The following is a 20,471-nucleotide window of genomic DNA, read 5'->3' as shown; positions in this document are numbered from 1 at the left end:
AACTTTGAAAATAAATAAATAAAACGATCAGTATCCCAAGGGGCCCCTACACTCTTATCACTCCCTTTTTGATAATGGTATCTTCAAATTCTTTTTTTTAATGTTTATTTATTTTAGAGACAGAGTGAGAGAAACAAACAGAGCACAAGTGGGGAAGGGGCAGAGAGAGGGAGACACAGAATCCAAAGCAGGCTCCAAGCTCTGAGCTGTCAGCACAGAGCCCAACATGGGGCTCAAACTCACAAACCGTGAGATCATGACCTGAGCTCAAGTTGGACATTTAATCAACTGAGCCACCCAGGTGCCCTGATACCTTATATCTTCAATATATGATTATCCCTATTAATGCATCTCATGTTAGATAATAAGGAAATGAGAAGGAAGAGAAAAGAATTGTTAATATATATGCAAATATATTCATAGCAAAGTTAGGAAGAAATCCTCCTACTGATCTAGTCCTTGATTCTGAAACCAGACAACTGGGTGTGTGGTCATAGTACTTATAAAGTTGTTGCTTTTTTTCCCCCACCCATTGCACGTTCCCTTTGCTGCAGGAACCTCAGCTGGTCATTGTCCCTTGCAGGGTAGGGTGACCAAAACCTTCACTCGTGAGGGGCCTCTATCTTTTGTTGTCATGGTTGCCACTGGACAAGGGAGCCCTTTGAGGCATGAACTCCTGCATTTCAGAGATTCCTCCCTGTCTCCACTGTGCCACCAGTTCCCCTGGGTCCCCTCAACAGTAATGACCAATTATCTCAGTCACATCCACCACCCCTTTTATCACCTGTAGTTTCTACAATGAGACTGGTTTCATCCTCCATCCTTTTCCAGAGGGTTCTGGAATTCGTGGATTGTATCTACCCTAGTGACAATCTGACCTGGTTCTATTTTTGACGTTAAGTCAAAATTTAAGTCTATTTAAAAAAGACTATTAAGTCTATTTAAAAAAGTTAACTATTTCAATAGATGTTATATATATTTATATATATATATATAAATTATATAAAATTTAAGTCTATTTAAAAAAGACTATTAAGTCTATTTAAAAAAGTTAACTATTTCAATAGATGTTATATATATAATTATAGATCAATTATCAGGACTGTTTCCTAACTATATTCTGAGTTTTCTAGGTTATATCTTTTTTTTGTTCCTTCAACCAGATTGATTATAAATTTCTTAAGGTCTTCTTCCTCTTTATATCCCAGAGAAATACCTTCATTAACAATTTTTCTTGAGAAGTCTCAAGAAAGTCAACGGAATTTTCTTCTGGAATGTGCTGCCTTCAAAGTGCAAAATTTTAGGAAGAAAGCCTGATACAAATATTTCAACCTTGATCACCTCTGAATTATTCATCCCTGATACACATTTTACTCCCTGGAAGATTTTGCCTGTGTCTTAGCAACCTAAGCTGACAGGGTCTTACTGAACGAAAAGTAATTTGAAAGCACATCAAGGGTGGCAAAAATAAATGCTAGATTTTCTACTCCAGGTAATATAAATATAAAATTCTTGTATTATCTCCTCCACTGATTCCAGTCTTTAGAAGATGGCTGTAAACCTACTAGAATATTCCAGATACTTGCTGTCTCAACATTCTTGAGGGTTATGAATAAACATATGAAAAACATCTACACATAGATAAAAGGAAATTTTAGATTAAATGATTGGCAAAAAATTCACCTGTCCCAAGATTCCCCAGGCCAAGAGCCGTGTCTTGCCAGTCTCTGTAATTCCCTTGTTTAATATGGGATCTGACACAAAGAAGGCACTCTATTATTAGTGGTATCGTTGCTATGACCATCATTATTTTATAGACTGAAGGTGGTGTGGCTGTGTTGGTAAAAGAACATCAAGTCATCTCAAGTGTTTGTCTTCATTGGAAAGCCCTTCTGTTTCTAACTTAGTTCGAGATTCCTCCAGGGAAACAGACGTCCATAGAGAGTCAGGTGCAGGAGCTGGGATGGGACAGGTGTTCAGGATCACACCTGGAGGGAGAGACTGGGCAGAGGAAGAAGCTGAACTGGGGTCGGGCTTCAACAAAGATCTCAGCAGATCAATCCCATAGTAAATTCTGGAGCCAGGAAAGCCCCTCAGAGTTGCTCTTCCCTGAGACATGGGGACCCGGCCCTCAAGGACCACGCATTTGAATGCAGGCTCATCCAGGGAGGGGCACCTCACTTGGGAAAGCCAACTCCAGAATTCAGCCCAGAGACTCTTAGTAATGGGGTATTAACCATTTGGGTATTGGGTATTTTCTTCCTGATTACTGTTAGTAAACCAGGAATAAAGTATTCATTGTGATTTTAATAATCTCCCAGCCACAGGGAAACCAGTATCTTTGTCCTGAAGGGAGATAAAGACAAGGCACTACACCCTCCATCACATTTTCTCTATGAATTTTCCAAATAATTTCCCCAACTGTTTTTCATTTGGTGTGGTCGAAACTTGCAAGCATATAGTTTGTGTTTTAAACTTTTCTGAACAAGCTGATGTCTGGTTTTCAGTTCTTTTAATTCTGAGCTGTACACCAACATGTTCTCTGATAGGGTAAACATACTCTTTAGATGTCATGAATGACAAGTGTTAACCAGTACAGTGAATTGGAAAATGTAACAGCACATCAGCAAATGACAAAACCTAGTTCTTCTAAAGGCTCAGCATTAGGCCCATATAGTTCCCTTGTACCCTTCCCTTTCCCCCTCTGTCGTGATTGATGGAGAATTATTTGTAGTTTATTTTCTGTGAAGGGGACTGGGAGGCAAGAGCAAGGGAGTGAAGACAACGAAAACATAGGGCCTTCTTGTTCGCTGTTCAGTAAATTGTAAAATCCCACTGGGAATGTTCCGCATCTTCCGATTCATCCTGTTCTGCAAAGAATCCATTCCTGTGTTATTACAGAACTTTTTGTCTTCCTGTTTTTCCTCCTTCCTTCTCTCATCTCTTATCCCTTCTGTTCTTTCTTTTGACCCCAGATATGAAAATTGGAATAGATCCTATATCTCAATTCACTGCAGATAATTTTCATGCATTTGTGCAAGATGTACCTCTGGCTTGAGAAATATTTTTCATTAATTTTTCATTCAGCCATGCCTCCCCAGCCTTTCAGACAGAGGTACATGCCTAATAGATTTCACATGTATGACTTCATTTGTAAAATATGTAGAATTTGTGCGTATATTTGATTTGTGCAAATTTTACTATGGAACTCATTCTTACTTTTTTCTCACTCAGCACCATTTTCCAGGACCTAGCCTCTCCTCCTTACTTTCACGTACAATTCTGCAACTTGGACATGCTTCTTTATGGACAATGTGTGAGCAGGTCTTCATAGACATATGCCCAAAGGAGGGGTTGATGGATCGTAGAATATTGTTCCCAGCTAGACCATTCCAGGCTACTGAGAGTGGACAACAGGTGCTCATTTATCAGATGGGTCATGACTTACAATCTCAGTCAAAATTTTGATACCCAGAGTGCCCACACACCAGGCAACACATAGCTCTATAAACCTTCGAAATTCTCTGCCAATATCACAGCCAAGGAAGCAGGGCGGAGATAAGCTGGTTTCCATAGAATCTGGAACCTTGCAGTGTTGTAATGCCATTCAACAAATATTTATTTAAAGCCCACCAGGGTGCAAGCATATCATTCATTTGAGAGGCTGCCACATAGAATACTTTGTGCTAAGTGCTTTGCGGATATGAAGAAAAAAAGAACTTCCTGTTTCTTCAGAATATTTTCAACCATTTTATGGGAAGACATAAATAGAAAAAAGTTAAATGACAAAATATACATATGCATCCATATATATGCTGGGTTCTCTAGAATGTTCTTTAGCACTAACACTTTTTTTAAATGTATGACAAAATTACCCTAAAATGAATGAATATGGCAATATTGAACGTACAGGAATTATTAATGGCATTAAGTACATGCAACTCACTGGAATAATGGCAGGACCATAGACATCATATGGATCTACTCACTTCATTTCCTGACCAATGTTTCCCCTTTCACTATACCACTAGGTCATTTCCTTGTTTATTTTTTCCAGAGTGCTTACTTGGTTTTGAGGAAAGAGAATAGTTCTTGGAAAGGAATGGGAAGAAGCAACAAGTTTGTTCTAATGACCCAATAAAGATCAAGTCTGTTGACCAGGGCAGCACCTATATCATCCCCATGGGAATTACAGGTGGCGCCAATGTTTACGCCATTAGAGCAGGAATCATGTGTGTGTCTTTGTTGCAACCAGCCACGTGGTGGGCTGGCGAATGAACGATATTATTTGTTAACACTGTATGCATACATTTCTATTCTGGATTCACTGGAATTATTGTAATTTCTTTAACAAAGTATCAAGAATTCAAACTCACATTACACACACAATAATGAGTTTTTAGGTAGGGGATATACATAATTCAGCAAGTAATCTTAAAGTTTTAAATTTTCAAATAGGTATATGTTGTTTCTTAAAAGTATATAGGGATCCACAGGTTTTTTCTTTCAGAAAAAAAGTAAAAGAGTTGTTTACAACTATTCAGAAATTTTCATTTTGTGGTTTCGGTTAATTATTATGCTTTGCATTTGAATAGGGATATATCTTTCAGGCAATTTTCACAATAAGCTCCTGAGAGCAAAGGACTCAACTGTGTTTTACTCACTGTAACTAAACCCGGGAGCAGGGACTCTCAGGAGGGTATTGTGGAGTTTTGTACTGTTTTTGTTTTCATTGTCAACTCTACTTGCTTACTATATGCAGAAGGTGTTGCCCTTGTTCTTATGATATTGGTTCTATAAGTTGTTCACACACAGAATTCTTTGTGGCCATGAATCTGAATAGCAGACATATCACAGGTGAGTCTCCCTGGGGTCTCATGAGCCCTTAAAGTAGCGACATGTGATGGGAGAGCATGGCAGAGGGGCATGTATCTCTGAGGAAGGTGGGGAGATGAGGCTCCTCCCCCAACACTAATATACTCCTGTCTCTATCCTACTATATCCATTGTCTGTTCCGTCTATCCTACCACCTATGTCTAAATCGCTCTGGGAACACAATGACAAAGGAAAAGCAAAATGCACTGTCAGAGCTTCGTAGGTGCTCAGTGTATTAATTTCCTAGGGCTGTTGTAACAAATTACCACAAATGGGTGGCCTCAAAAAAACCCAGAAATATATTGTCTAACAGTTCTGGAGGCCAGAAGCTCAAATCAAGATGGTAGCAGGTCCATTCTTCCTCAGAAACCTATAGAGGAGAATCCTTTGCCTTTTCTAGCCTGTTGTGTTAGCCGCCAATCCCTGACAAATGCATACAGAGGTGGTCATCACTTTGATCTCTGACTGTGTCACACCATGGCTATCTTCTCCCCGTGTGGCTTTCCTCTTCTTATAAGGACAAGGATGACATTAGATTAAGGATCATAGTATAAGAGTGCCTGGGTGGCTCACTTGGATGAGTGTGTGACACCTGATCTCCACTCAGGTCATGATCTCATGGTTGTGAGTTCAAGCCCAGTCATGAGTGTGAAGGCTGCTTTAAAAAAACAAAAATCCTAATATAAGCATCATGAAGTAAACATGGGCTGGTTTAGAGTATGGCACAAAAAAATAAAAATTAAACATTCCTTTTTTTGTTCTATGTAGTGATCACATTTTTATTAGACTTTTTATCGATATCATAAGCTTCATCACTTCTGTTATCAGAGGGAATCTTACTCAAATGATCATACTTTTTGTTATTGTCACCATCTTTTGTATTTAAATAATAAAACATAGTAGCAAATCTTCTTTCCTTGAAATGGATGAGGTGGAACAAGGACAACAGTCAGAGATTTAGGAATGTGTACATTTCCTACAGTCAGATCCATATCCTGATACATGTAAGAGCCCAGCCTATGGCCAACCATGGGGATGGCAGCCCCCCAAGGGAGGAGCTGTAGATGTTCTGCCCAACCCTTGACCTCCAGGGCTACTGTTCTATACATGCACCTCCTGGTACCAGTGAGATGGGAGTTCAGTACTAGTCCACAAAATCTTCATATTTAAATAAGTTAAAGTCAACCAGTCATAAAGTTCAATCCATAAGCTATTTCCCTCTTAAAGCATACCTTGCTGTACTGTCCAACACAATTCACTGAAAAGGACTATAAACACTAGACTATCCAAGCAGTACATGCTTTTCTAAAACTAGAAAAAAATATTAACTCCTGACTTTAAGTGCCTACAAATAAAATTAAAAATTCAAAACTGGAAGTCTCATTTTGTTTTTTCAAAAGTGAGGGGGAAAACATCCCTAAGTAAAATAATTTATTCCACTGAGGAGATCAAATTCTGCCCCCCCCCCCAATTAAAGTTACAAAATCTTCTCTGAACAATTTCTCTGTATTTCTTCATATGAGCCAAAATATTATTAGTCGGATGCCTGGCTGATTTGCTTTCCCACTTTATCACCTTCAGCAGCCCATGCCATCTTCTGCTGGTACTGATGTAGCTTTTTCAAAATCCAATTCCAAATCTCTCATGTGTCCTGTATTTTCAAAATTTCAGAACCCAAAGGACACACAGAGCTATCAAGTACCAGCTCCAATTCCATAGCCTTTACAAAGTACCAGCAACTCCATTAGCAGCCTGCCCAACAGTCATTAACTCCTTCCTTCTTGTTGGCAGATCCCTGATTTTGTTCAAGTATCCAGTCTTCTCTACAAAAGCAAGAGCTTTAGGGAACGTGGATCCCAACCCCAGTCATACCTCTCCCGCTGTATATTATCATGTCTCTATGTGATGCCTGATTCTCAAGCAGCCAACTTGCAACCACAAGGGGGGCCAATCATGACACCGATGATGGTTTTATCAGTAAACATTCATTCAGAGAAACGAAACTGATAATGAATGATATGGAATAAGGAATTTATTATGGGGAGTCAACCAACCACAATTCCAGGAAAAGCTAGGGGAAATAAATACCCAGAAGGGAACGGTTAAGGAATCATAGAAAAGTAAGTGAAGAAGTCCATGGGACTCCTCATTCTAGTCATAGGTATGAAGTCACTGCAGTTTAGCAGCGTAGACAGTTAAGAAGAAGTGCTGAAAGTGAAGTGAGAATAATCAAAGATGGAGTGGAATCCATGAAAAGAAACTGAAATCTGTATCTGTCTCTAATACCCAAGCCTTAACGCTACAGGTGACATAGAAGAAGATAGTACCCTTCACCAAATAGACCTGCACACATCTACCCAAGAACTCAGCAACGCTGAAGAAGATGTGACTGGTGTTAGAGAAGCTGAGGGACTTATCTGCTTTTCTTCTTCACCATTGACCCCAGACAGCAGATCAGAGACCAGTTTGATCCACAAGAGCATCTTCCAAGCTGAGTGGCTGCTGCCTCACCTTTCACTTGCAGATTTCATGCAGATTTGTCTTTGCCTTGCTGTCAACCCCCACTCAGAACTATGGAGGCAAGGGAATTCTCAGAAACACACATTTAGCTTCTCTATCTATATCCCAGTACAAATCCACTACATTGATAAATAGCAAGATGGGAAGAATTTGAGCTCTTGGTTACAACGTCAAGCTGCTAGATAAACCAACTTTGAAGACTATCCTACTATCATATTTCTTATTTATGAGAAAAAAATATATTTTTATGAGACACTATGTCTTTTGAGTTGCAACCTTTTACTTCTAGCCAAAATTATCCTAACTGATAAACCAATATTCTTTATAATCTGGAGATACATTATCACCAGCTAAACACCATAGCAGCAACTTAGTGTTACCTGGAAAAACAAGGAAAAATATACAAATAAAGAGAAACCACTCTTACATAGTATTTCACTAGATACCAATCATTATGCCAATGTTTATTCTAAAACCTTTGAATTGAAATTCAAATGGAAGAAACCTCCCATTAGGAAATTGTAATACAATGCTTCCTATATCCTTAGAGGGGAAATATCCACCTACACAAGGTTTCTCCTTTATCAGAGGGCAGCATTTAACATACTCCTGACTTCTGAAATGCAAATAACCATACTGCTAAATGAAAGAACCCATATCACCAGATTGATCCAGTGTTTATCATGGGACACAGCACATATATTTAAATAACCTTGAACCAGCGTCTTTCTAGTGTCATACCACAAAACCAGAAGGCCCAGAGGTCTACTTTAGAAACTCTATTGAAAAAAAAAAACATAATGTTTTTATTTATTTTTGAGAGAGAGAGAGAGAGAGAGAATACACATGCATGCAAATGGAGGAGGGGCAGAGAGAGAGGGAGAGAGAATCTGAAGCAGGCTCTGAGCTGTCAGCGCAAAGCCTGATGTGGGGCTTGAATCCACAAACTGTGAGATCATGACCTGAGCTGAAGTCAGACCCTCAGCCGACTGACCCACCCAGGTACCCCTAGAAACTCTATTGTAAGAAGAGTACCCCACTTCTGATAGCCTAGCACTTTTTTCTGTGTTTATATCCCAACTGGAATCCTAAGGCATTTTTGCCCTGTTGTCCAAGCCTCCTGCTCTGGTTTCTGTAAACCTACGAATGCTGCATCTTAAGAGAATCTTCTCATTGGTCCTCATGTCTGACCCGGATGGAGAGTGACCTTCAACACTAAGCTGTGGGACTTGATGCTCCAGAAGCTGTTCACTTCCGGGACTCAGTGGGGGCAGCTGTGTCCGCAGTAGCGTGTCCCTTGCCTTATTTTCCATTCATCTTTTAATTTCCCAGGCCTTGGGTATATTTGTGCTATCTCAGCAGCAGTGGAAACGTGTACTGCTACTTTTCTCTGTACTCATGGGAGATGCCTCTGGTATCTACCCTACTTCTATCATCACTCTACCTTTTAAGAGATCAGCCAAGGTCCTCTTCCTACTCTACCACAAAAAAAGGCCCATGACTTTCTGCGATGAGCATATTAGTATTTCCTGTTTGTCAATATTCTTATTGCCAGCAAGAGTAAGACAGCCTTTCTTCCTGAGTTTCTTCCTGTATTTCCTTCTAAAGCTCTTTACTTATGTCGGATTCTGAAGCCTTCAGTTTCTTACTGTACAGTTTCCTTCTGAAATCAAGAATGAATTTGATTTCAAGAGCCAAGCTGACCCAACCACTTAGCTGGGTCATTTTAATCTCATTGGCACTTAATTTTACAATAATTTTATTGAGATTTCCTAAGATGAAAAATGCCCTGTGGAATAAAGGTTCCTATTTTTCATTATCTGCGCATTGATAAAATATTTTATACCACTGCAGTGAACTTTACCTCTGACTCCAAATTCCAAAGCATAATTAGCATCTAACCCAAGTTCAAAATATAAAGTGGGGGAGGGGAAATAGAACGATGCAAGGAATACTCTAGGCTTGGATGGAGTTCACAGACAAGTAAGGAGGAGCCTACTTTGGCATGACCAATCTGGTAGAACCAATCAATACCTTAACCCACTTCCTGCTTTAACAGAAGGCGACCTCTCCAGGTCTAAGGAAGACCTTTCCATGTGCCCTTTCCATGTGAGACTCTGCCAACACAAAATCTAATTAACCACAGTCAAATGTCCCTACCACAGCTTCCCTGATTTTAGAATGAAATGCATCCTTAGCCAATACTGTAGCCCTGATCTTAAAGTCCTGCCAAAGGAGGAAGTGAGAGTTAAAATTGTCTTGTGAACTGCTGGAAATTTGAAGGTTTGTTTTCTCACATGGAACACCTTTGGAAATGCTGGAAAATACATAGGCTAGTGAGGCGCCTGGGCTTCTCAGTCAATTAAGGGTCTGACTCTTGATTTCAGCTCAGGTCATGATCTCACGGTTCATGAATTTGAGCCCTGCGTCAGGCTCTGTGCAGACAGCTTGGGATTCTCTCTCTCCCTCTCTCTCTGCCCCTCCCCTGCACACACTCTCTTTCTCTCTCAAAATTAAAATTCAGAAAGTAAGAAGGAAGGAAGGAAAGAGAGAGAGAGAGAGAGAGAGAGAGAGAGAGAGAAGGGAGGAAGGGAGGAAGGAAGGAACATAGGCAAGGAATTTAAGGAAATCTGCCAACCGCTGTCTGACCACTAAATATACTAACACAGTGGTGACCCCTAGGAAGCCAGGCATAACGATAAATACAAGAATTAAAAAAATTTTTTTTTAACAGAGAACACATGCTATATATTGCAAGGAATCCATATTCTACAGAATGAGTTTAGGAAAGTCTGTAAACAAATGAGCAGCAACAATGAAAATAAGAACAACAAACACCCAGAGGAAAACAAACAAACAAACAAACAAACAGACTCTACGGGGGTGGGGCAGGGGATTAGCTGATGCCAGATTTGTTACAACTTATTATCAAAAATGCCCAAGTTTTAACAAAAAATTATGAGACGTGAACAGAACTCTGGAGCTGAAAACTACAATAACTGAACTAATGCATGAGAGGTGAGAAGGGGGAAGAAAGGACCGGAGAGTGACCGCTAATGGGTGCCAGGTGTCCTCTGGGGCGATAAAAATGTTCTAAAATTAGATTGTGCTAGGGACTGTACCATTCTGTGAGTACAATATATTACAAACCACTGAGCTGTATATTTTATATGGATAAGTGTTACCATGCATGAATTACATCTCAACAGTTATTTCAAAATCAGCATAGAAAGCCCAGCACTCCAAATTCAATACTGATTTCTTACACTTTCCTCACCTTTCAACCCTATTCTTGCCTTATTTTACCCCATATTGCATTCCTCCTCTGCTTGAAACTCCTTCATTGTGTCCTCTGGACCTCAAGGAAGGCCATCACAAAATCTGCTTTATCATCATCCTCTGCTCTCAACATGCCCTTCAATGTTCATGCTCTAGCGAAAACCTGGCTCTCCCTGAGGACACTGCTTCCCTGCAAGTTTTTTAAATGGTTCTTATTTTTTCCTACGTGTTTCACGCTTTGGGACGTGCAGACATCTTATTGATTTTCTTAAGTAACTGAATAAAGAACTTTTTTAAAACATAGCATTCTGGAAAGACTAGTTCAACACACGGACCACCACTAACACCGACAAGGCCTGGGGATGAATCCAGGTGTGGGGCTCCAGCTTGCAGCCGGCTTCCTCTTCCCATTCCGAGCTCCATCCCACACTGTGAGAGGCCTTATGCACCTGTGTGTAACACCACACCTGCATATCTAAGCTCAGTCGGCCTCACTCTCCCCAGCCATTCTTTGGCTCCTCTTGGGGCCCCACGAGGTCTATCCTTGAGGATGGCATCAGGAAACAGGCTGATCCAGGCCTGGATCATTTGTGCATGGCCTTGCGGCGTCCCACATATCTGGTGTGGTCTAGAAGAGGTCTACCATTTCTGAGAAACTTGTCCTCCCGGCCCCATGGAATCCATACTCCATGGAGACGGGCATGGCAGCCGGAAGAGGGCCTACTCGTAAAATGTAGGACTGAAAAACAGCGGCCCCACTTGTCTGAGTGTGAGGATGACAGGGCCATTATATTACCTCGTGCATAAACTGTCTTTATGGCCAACTCTATCCATTGACTTGTTTGGAAAGTGAAACTTCCCTCCATCTTCGAACTAGCCGATGCGACATACGGGACTGTAGCAAAGCCTTACCAATACTGCTCTCCTAGCTGATCTGTTCTGTTGAAAACACAATTTGGGGAAAAAGACATGAATCAATAATTAGCCAAAAAAAAAAAAAAAAAGAGAGAGACCAAACTAGCCCTCAAATATAGAAAGAAAAAAAAGCTCAAAGTCACTCATAATTAGAGAAATACACATTACTACAACACTGAGATGCTACTTATTACCTATCAGATTGGTAAAAATTTACAAGCATGACAACACATTCCATTGGACATTCTGTAAAGAAGCAGACACTGACCTTTCAACGTGTATATCCTGGTTGTAGGAATGTATCCTGAAGGTATACCTCCAACCATATGCAAATATATATGAACAAATGTATTCATTTTCGCGTTGTTTATAATTGCAAACTAGTGGGAACGACCTAAATCTCCATACAGGAGGTGAATTAATTCTTTAAAGCATAGCACATCCACACAATGGAATACTGTACACTTGCAAGAAAACAATGAGGAAGATCTTTATGAACTGATACAGAATGGTTCTGTGACATACCGCCAGGTGAAAAAAGCCAAGTGCAAAATATCACCCTAGTGGGCTACCCTTCAGGTGAGAAACAAAGCGATATAAGAACATATACACCCGTCTCCTCATTTGTGCAAAGAGATACAGGAAGGATAAACTGCAATCTAAAAAGAATGGCTAGCTACAGAGGGTAAGAACTAAGGAGGTGGAAAGAAGGAAGGAATAAGAATAGGTACTGGGGCACCTGGGGGGTTCAGCAGGTTAAACGTACAACTCTTGATTTTAGCTCAGGTCATGATCTCGTGGTCATGGGATCAAGCCCCACATTGGGCTCCACGCTGGGTGTGGAGCCTGCTTGGAATTCTCTCTCTCCCTCCCTCTCTGCCCCTCCCCCCTCTCAAAATAAATAAATATTTAAAATATTTATTTAAAAAAAAGAATAGGTAGCAACAATTCTCAGAGCATACCTTTTTGTGTATCTCTGACTCTTGAAACCTTAGGAAGGATTTCATACACTACAAAATAAACAATCAAAATCAACAATTCCAAAGTAGAATACCAACAGTAACAAGTGAGGCTAAGTAAATGGATATTTTAATCACACAGAAGGGATGGAGAAATAAAAGGAACTAATCACTTTGGAAAACAATATTTTGATTGGATATTGTGAGGCTATAGACAAAACAAGTCTATTCAAAAATTACAATATAATTAGTAGCTTTGTTTCTCCTAGGGGTATTGGTTAGTAATTCTGAAACCATTTTATGTTTACATTAAGATTAAGCCAATAAGTAAATATATGAAATAATGAAAGCCAAGTTTCTCATTGCCAAAGAACAGTGTTGGGGAATGTATTTCTTGTAAATAAAGAATGAGGGAAGGCTAGAAATGTGTGGTGCGGGATTGGAATTAGAGGTATCAGTACAAGGAGAAACAGGGCATTTGCATAGTATCTAAGTATCTCCCCCAAGATATTTGTTGATTACAAAAGGAAAGGGAAAATTACAATAAAGAAATCTATTGGACACCACTTTAACCAAATGATCAAGTTTAAGAGCAACAGCAATATGACACACAGACTTCCTGTACCCCTGATATGATGTACTAAGAGCCAGTGTTCATGGCAAAAATGCTTAATCTCAATCTAATTTTGAGAAGACACCAGATAAACACCATTTGAAGGACATTCTATAAAACAACCGACCCTCTGATGTGTTGACAACAGTGTCAAGGCCTTTAACAGTGTCAAGGTCATAAAAGACAAGGAAAGACTGAGGAACTGTCACAGATTGGAGAAGACTAAGGACAAATGACCATTAAAGTCAATGTGACCCTCAAACAGAAAAAAGGATATTAGTGGAAAAACTGGAGAAATTGGAATAGGGCTGTATTTGGGTTTACACTACTGTACCCATGTTGACTTCCTGGTTTTGATCACTGTGCTATGGTGACATAAGATATTAATATGGGTGGGGGGGGAGTGGCTGATGAAGGACAAATGGAAACTTTGGTATAAATAAAGAATTATTTTTAAATAAAAAGTTTTAAAAATAATGTTTTTTGAAACTCCTTACTTCCTTGGGCATCTGTTACTTGGTTTAGGAATCAGTTTTAAGAGCTAATCTCTGAGCTCAGGAGACTTTGAGATCCATCTCAGAGTCCTAGAAGCTTCCTAAAATTCCAAGGGGGGTGTGAGAGAGGGGATTAGGGGAGCAGTTAGCAGCTAAAAAAGAGGAGAAACATGTAAGAAGGGGCAGTATTACCTGCCAAGAGTATCTGTAATTTGAAGGAGATAAGACAACATAGTTTATCCAAATTAATTCGCCGCACTACTGGGAACGTGAAAGTCCATCAGCAACATGAATGTTTTTGCCATAATAACTAGACACAAGATCTCCGGTTCTCTATTAAAAGGCATAAAGAGATAACAGGAAGCCATTATCAGCCATTAACACGTCAATGTGCATTTATTCATGTGGCTCTTAACACAAACAGTGCACTGCTTAAGCTAGAACTTTATAGGAGGGGCACCCAAGACATTCATGCTTTAGAAAGAGAAGAGAGGGACACAGTTCAAACATCAACTCACTTGAATGCCTTCCGACCTTGTCTGGATTAAGTGGCCTTCCCAGTGTCCCCTTGGCCTCTGGGTTTTCTAGGCTACAGCATTTAAGGCACTATACCCTTTGTCTCCCTGACACCTTGGATACATACACTTTTACGCTATTTTAAAATTTTTATTCCTAGAACCAAGGGTGGTATGTATACAAGATATTCAATACTATATTGTTGAAAGATCAAGGAAAACATTTCGACCTATACCTTTTCTACTATTAAACATCAGGTTAAATTTTGCATACAGCATCTTTTGGTAGCTACCAATACTGTGAGGGTTTTTTAAACCATGTTTGCGTTCATTATGATTAGTATACATATTTTTTAACTTTATTTATTTTGGGGAGGGGGTGGTGAGGGACAGAGAGAGAGAGAAGGAGAGGGAGAGAATCCCAGGCAGCCTTCACACTCTCAGCACAGAGCCTGACTCGGGACCGCGAGATGATGACCTGAGCTGAAGTCAAGAATCAGATGCTCAACCAACCGAGCCAGCCAGGCATCGCATGATTAATATCTTTTAGTCAAATTTGCATGGATCATCTTCACACATCAATAGTTTCTTGTCCATTAAACAGTAAAATTTAGTTATTAAATCATTACCACTTTATATAATGATTTATGTATGTAGGCAACCTAGACTATATTCATATTTTATAGATTTATAAATATTTATATGTTATAAGACATAATACAACATAAAATATAAATCCTTTCTCTGTAAATGATTAGGTATCTGGGCCAATTGAGAAAAGAAATTTCTACTCCCCAACTGCCCTGACTCAGATATTTCTTTGCCTTGGGTGTCTGGATGAAAAAGTATCACAAGGTACAGACTCTTGGGGCGAGGTACAGATCTTTTAGACCATTCGGTGTGGAGGTCAATACAGGAGGCAACCACCTGTTTCAGCTGGGAATGCCAGTCTGACTCACCAAGCCATGATTGTATCAAAAAGTGGAGTCACAAGGGATTTGGCAAGTATGAGTAAAGAGCAGATATCCAGTGTGGACTTCCAACGACCAACTAAGAAGGCATTAGCAAATAATGACGAGAAAAACCTCATAGTAAAGGAAGAACTTTCTACTAAGTTCCTTTGGAAATAGATTTCTTCCATTCTACCATCAATTTTCAGGCATAAATTGTGTGTTAATTTTGCAAATCCTTCTCCTTCCAGTCCAAAGTAGCTGCAAAACCATAAAAATTCGAATGTCTGCCCACTGGCCTTTAGCAAGGAATGGCGTCCTTTTGGGCCACCAGCCTACTCTTCAGCCTTGCTTATCCTGAATTGTGCTACACATTACAGAGGCTGCAAGGAACACTGCTGACTACAGAGAGGCAATGAGACAAGAATGCAAACTCATTTGGGAGTTGAATTCTTTTTTTTAAATTTTTTTTAATGTTTATTTATTTTTGAGAGACAGAAAGAGACAGAGTGTGAATGGGGGAGGGGCAGAGAGAGAGGGAGAGACAGAATACGAAGCAGGCTCCAGGCTCTGAGCTGTCAGCACAGAGCCCGAAGCGGGGCTCAAACTCATGAACTGTAAGATCATGACCTGAGCCAAAGTCGGACGCTTAACTGAGCACCCAGGCACCCCATCATTTGGGAGTTAAAGTCTATCACGGCCAAGTAATGGTCCCTGAACTCATCCTCATTCTGGAGAACAAGAGTTAGGAGAGGCTATGCAAGATTATCATGCTTTCATGTCTAAGGCTCATACCAACCCCATCCGAGAATCCTCCCTCTCACAAAGTTTGTATAACCATCTGATCCAGTTTCCTTTATAGTCAGCCCTCTTCAATCTCCATCATCCTTTTATCTTTCCACGTAATTATTTTATCTATGAATATTTGATGACAGTTTGTGAGAAATCCATTTTCCAAACTCCTTTTCAGAATATGCCTCTGAGTTTAATAATCTTAATGGGGTAAGCCTATTTTTACACTGAATAGCTCAAAGCCTTGTTACCAATTCAAGTATGCTTATTTATTTATTTATAATCACAATTTCAGCAAGAAGAGTCTCTTAAAGGCCCTTTTTTATGAGCTATAATAATTGCAATATCTCAGATTAAATTTGAAAACTAAAATCAAGTTTTAAGTGATTTTGCAATTGCAATTTTATTTCTAACATAAATTTTTATATCCTTTCTTTGTACAGAATAACCACAAGTTTTATTTCCTTATACAGATGAAGAAATTATTAGGTATCACATTTCTGTTGTGTTTGAAAGAGCATATTTCCATAAATAAAGACATACTTCAGGGGAGAAATTGTTTTTCTTAAAAATGTAACAACTTTTTGGGGTGCCTGGGTAGCTCAGTCAGTTAAGCATCTGCCTCTCGATTTCAGCTCAGGTCATGATCCCACAGTTCATGGGTTTGAGCCCCGCGTCAGGCTCCACACTGGCAGCAAGGAGCCTGCTTGGGATTCTTTCTCTCCCTCTCTCTGCCCCACCCCCACTTGTGCTCTCGCTCTCTCAAAATAAATAAATTAATGTTTTAAAAATTTTTTTAAAAGAATAACACCATTTTTTTTAGGATGTAGTTAGTGGGATATAGTCCACTGAATTGAGTACAGTGTTCTTTTTGGTGACCACTTTGTACAACTCAGGCTAACAAATTCTCAGACAGACAAGGGGTGGAGGGTTGGGAAGATGTTGGGGGGAGGTAGGGTCTGAAGTCAAAGGTCAATCAGACCTAAACACTGAGTCCTATGAGCTCTCAGAAATCTGTGGGGAGCACACATGTAGGTCCCTGAAGTATGAGGTAGGCTCCATGCACAGAATAGTGTGCGTGTACATTCGAGGTGCGTTACAAACGTTGCTTCTCTTCTTTTCATTTGTGTTTCTTGTGAAGCTCCACAGACACCACAAATTGTGCTTACTTCCCTCTCAGGAGCCCAAGCCAGTTATTCCCAGTTATTCCAACTGTATTTCTCTAGATAATTACTCATTTATAGCCCTAGACTCCACTCCAAGACTTTTTGTTAGCCATAGACTTGGAACTTTACCACACATAAAATCTTATAAAGAATTTCAGAGCTACAAAAAAAGAAAAAAATTAACAAGCAAAAACCAGGACAAAGTGGGAAATAAAAACAGCATCACTAGAATTCACCTTGTAGAAATAAATGGTAATGAAAAAGGAACGAGCAAAGGACCTGTGGGAGATGTGGGCAGGTCTCCATCAACTGTCAGGAGTTTAGATGGATCACATTCCTTTCTTTATGGTTCCAATGCCATCACCTAACTGCAATGGCTAGTATTCACATCATTATAAATCTACTCAGATTGAGTTTAAAATTTTAGCCTCAACCTGGAGGCAATACTTGGAATATTAAATCATAGCCATAGGTCAGGCTGTCAGGGAGGGAAGCTAGAAGTCCACATACAGGTTGAAGCTACTAGGCACAGGAAGAATTCCTTCTCTGTCTTGGGGGATCCCTCAGCCCTCCTTGGAAGGTCTTTCAACTGATTAAGTCAGGCGCACTTATATTATCAAGAACCATCTCCTTTAGTTAAAGTCAACTTACTAGAGATTTTAATTCCATCTGCAAAATCCCATTACAAGATGGGGTGCCTGGGTGGCTAAATCAATTAAGTATCCAACTCCGGATTTCAGCTCAGGTCATGATTTCACGGTTCATGGGTTCTAGCCCCATGAGATTCTCTCTCTCTCTCTCTCTATCCCTCCCTTGCACTCTCTCTCTCCAAAAATAAAGAAATAAACTTAAAAAAATCCTATCACAACAAAACCTAGATCAGTCTTAGATTGAGAAATGGAGGACTGCAGCCTAGCCAAGCTGACACATCAAAACAATCATCACAGTCCACCCCTGGCCAACTTCCACACCAACTATCTCCCTACCCACACCGCCATCACCCCTACCCACACCGCCATCACCCCCAAGACTTGCAGCACAAGAGGATTTTCTCAAACGAACCCAGACAGTGGGCGGTTTTAAATTACTGGTAACATGTGACCCTGCCCAGAATCTGCCATTTTCTCAGATCAAGAACATTTGGTCCCATAGTCCCCAAAGTAGAGGCCATGGAAATTGAAAACAAAACAAAACAAACAGTGGTACTTATAATACTGTCCCGTGTCCATCCCCTCATTTTGAGGACTGACATTAAGACATGGTAAGGGTAGGGGTGCCTGGGTGGCTCAATCAGTTAAACGTCTGACTTTGGCTCAGGTCATGATCTCACTATTCCTGAGTTCAAGCCCCGTGTCGGTCTCTGTGCTGACAGCTTGGAGCCTGGAGTCTGCTTAGGGTTCTGTGTCTCTCTCTCTCTCTCCCCCTCCCCTGTTCATGCTCTGTCTCTCTCTCAAAAATAAATAAACATTAAAAAAAATTAAGACATGGTAAGGGTAACTTATCTGCCCTACTCAGTTCCAAACCAACATTGGAAAATGTCCTTGAATTCAGGAGGTTCCTTTTCCTTTTTAAGAATGAGACAGAATCCTGTCTCTCAAGAAAATTTCTCTGGTGTTCTCTACCAACCATTATGTGCGTTGGGACCATCCACCGCTCTTTGCCGAAACTGCTCCAGTACCAAGCTGATGGCCAAAACTAACTGCTTACCTCCAAGCCAAAGCTTTCAGAAGCTGTCTTTTAAAGTTGTCTAAGGAAGCAGCAACTGAGGAGAAGAGGCCTTGCATTATTCACTTCCCCTGGATATACATTCATTAATACCCTGATATCCATTTTGCCAGCAGACAGGCGGTCCAGCACCACCGTTTCAGACTCACCATCTCCGGCTGCCCAGTACTGACCCGCACTACCTTCTGAGATCCTTATACCTGGAAGCGAGGCGTGCCTGCCAGTAAGTTGGAGATACTCTCTCAGCCACTGGCAAAGGAGACTCAGTTGTGCAGCACTCACAAACTGAATTTAATGAACAATGAGGCAGAAAATGTACCATCTGGCTGACCGAGTGCAAGCAGTGTCATGGGGAAACTCCACTGAGAGCGCTCAATACAGCTGAGCTAAAAGAAGCAGTCCCCTGCAAAGCCGGCACCATGTCCCCTCTGTTAGACCCTCTGTTTAGCCCCACAGCCCTGTGCAGCTCCACCTATGAGGGCTTCAGGGGGCAGCCCAGCCTGCAGCATCAGGAGCCTCTATCAGCACCGGAAGCCAGTCTCACCACCCTCAGAACTCTCTCACATAGAGGTGTGCCTCCAGGATAAAAGAGTAAACAGGTACTGTGTCCAATTTCCTATTCTGTCTATCCCCACAGTGAACCCTTGGGGCTGGTGTCCTCTAAAAGTGCATGCTTAAAAAGGGAGTCACTTGGAATGATAGGCAATTAATGTACTAAATGCAAATGACTAAAACATCTCTTCCTTATATCTTGGAAGCTAACTTGTGACTCTCCTGATGTGAAAACTTTCTAGGCATGACAATTTTGACCCAACTCCTACTTGTCATCACCCTGGCATTTTTGCAAATTGGGTTGGTAAAAGTGGTGGCACAGATAGGCTCTTTTGTCTTCAGTCAGCACATCCTGGATCACCCGCTGCTAGAGGAAAGACTGCGTTTCAAGCCTGGGCACCCTCGTGTAGCTTATACCCCTTCAGTGGGGCCGTCTAGTGGCTGGAGCCCTGAAGACCAAGCTAGGTGACAGTATTAGTAAACAGAATTCCTTGTTCTACCCCCATTCTAAAAGTCGGCAGCCAGGAAAGAGCCGGGGCAGGACGAGCACATAGCATGGCATAACCGGGGAGCCTGAGGGGTCTATCCAGGGTGGGCAGATCCTGCCTCTCAAAAGGCCCAGAGACAACCACAATACCCACCACGCTGAGGAGATCCACAGGAAGGGCCCCACTTGTACGGTCACCACTGGCCCCTGGTCAGCTAGAGCCTCCATCCACCGTACTTTCCACCATGCCTTATCCCCAATACTCCCTCAAGCTTCCAGAGCTGGCATCACGAGGCCAGCTAACACACATGAGGGGTCATTAGTTCCATAAATCGCCCTTCTGCCCTAACAACTCCATCCCTACCTCCCAAGCCCTGGGCGTCTATTGATCCCGGTCAGGAATGAGGAGAAGAGGATGTCTCACACCACTGCTTAAGCGCTTCTATGACCCCCACTTAAGCCACAAGGTCATTCTTGGCTAATGCTGCCAACTGCACCAGATAAGACAGGTCAAGAAACAAAGGCTCATCCAGGTTTCTAGGATCACCAGGTCAGCACATCAGACCCAGTGAGGATGATTTTCACTATGGATAAACGGTGCTACGAATCCACTTTGTCCACTGCCTCCC

Source organism: Lynx canadensis, chromosome D2, assembly GCF_007474595.2.
Source record: "Lynx canadensis isolate LIC74 chromosome D2, mLynCan4.pri.v2, whole genome shotgun sequence".
NCBI classification, from domain to species: domain Eukaryota; kingdom Metazoa; phylum Chordata; class Mammalia; order Carnivora; family Felidae; genus Lynx; species Lynx canadensis.
Note: the sequence above shows the minus strand (reverse complement) of the source record.